Below are 1,382 nucleotides of genomic sequence, written 5' to 3'. Positions count from 1 at the left end.
GACTTCCTGCTTGAGATAAGAGTTGACTTCCTTTTTTCCTAAAGGAACCGAACTTCCACTTTCAGAAACATCCCATCCATTTCTTTTTAATCTTTTCCCTTTGAGATAAAGTTTCTTCGTAACTCAGACTGGCTCACACGTCTTCATTAATAATTTGCTTATCCCTACTATACATTGCCGACAACACAGCAGCACAGGATCTTTAAAATAATCACCCTGACTTCACACCATCTCTCAGTAGTCTTAATTCTATTTACACTTTTTAATGTCTTATCTTTGAAATAATTTCATCCTATTTAAATGGGTGTTTTGCATGTGCACCTGTCCCATACAAGAGTACCAAGTCCTGCACTGTATTTCCAGACTGGTCCTTTTGGTCTTAACTCCTGTTTCCTTCCTTTCCCACTTTGTAGACATCTGGTCTCAGACTCCTTCTTTGGCCGTATCCTGCCAGGTCCTAGGGTTTCAGGTGTGCCCTGCCATTTTTTCTTAGCCTATTTTGGGAAGCGCTGTCTCTATATTTTTTATGTCTCACTTAGTACTGACTCAGGCGGGTCCAGTGCTACTTTGTCTCCAGCACTCTAGTTCCAGTCCTCTTAAAGCTGAGACACCGAGATATGCTGTCAGGTTTTCACTCTCACTTTACTTGACTTTATCAGCACACTGGACCATCACTACCTGTGCCTTCCACAGCCTTCTCCTTCCACTCCATATTTGACTTCCTTCTGCACTTACAAAGTTTCTAGTTTGCCTTCTATTGTGTCACGAACACCATAACCAAAAGCAGCTTGGGAGAGGAAAGGGTGACTCACAGGTAACAGCTCATGAGTGAAGCCACAGAGGGAAGTCAAGGCAGGAACCAGTAGACAGGAACTGAAGCAGAGACTAGGAAGGAAAGCTGCTTGCTAACTTGATCTTCATTGCTTGTTCATCTTGCTTTCTTTTACAACCCAAGACCACCCGTTTAGGAGTGGCACTGCCCACTGTGGCCTGAACAATCCCACATTCATCACTAATCAAGAAAATGCACTAGAGACTAATCTGATGGAGAAAAATCCCTTGGTTGAGACTCAATAAAATAATCGCAAACCAAATCCAAGAACACATCAAAAACATCATCCATCAGGATCAAGTAGTTGTCTTTCCTGGGATGCAGAGATGGTTCAATATGTGGAAATCTATCAACATAATCCACCATATTAAAAAACTGAAAGAAAAAACTCACTTGATTATCTCATTAGATGTTGAAAGAGCCTTTGATAAAATCCAACACCTCTCCATGTTAAAGGTATTAAAGAAATCAAGGATACAGGGCACACACTTAAACATAATCAGAACAATATACAACAAGCCAATGGCAACATCAAGCTCAATTGAAAGAA

Source organism: Micromys minutus (genome assembly GCF_963924665.1).
Source record: "Micromys minutus genome assembly, chromosome: 13".
NCBI classification, from domain to species: Eukaryota; Metazoa; Chordata; class Mammalia; order Rodentia; family Muridae; genus Micromys; species Micromys minutus.
Note: the sequence above shows the minus strand (reverse complement) of the source record.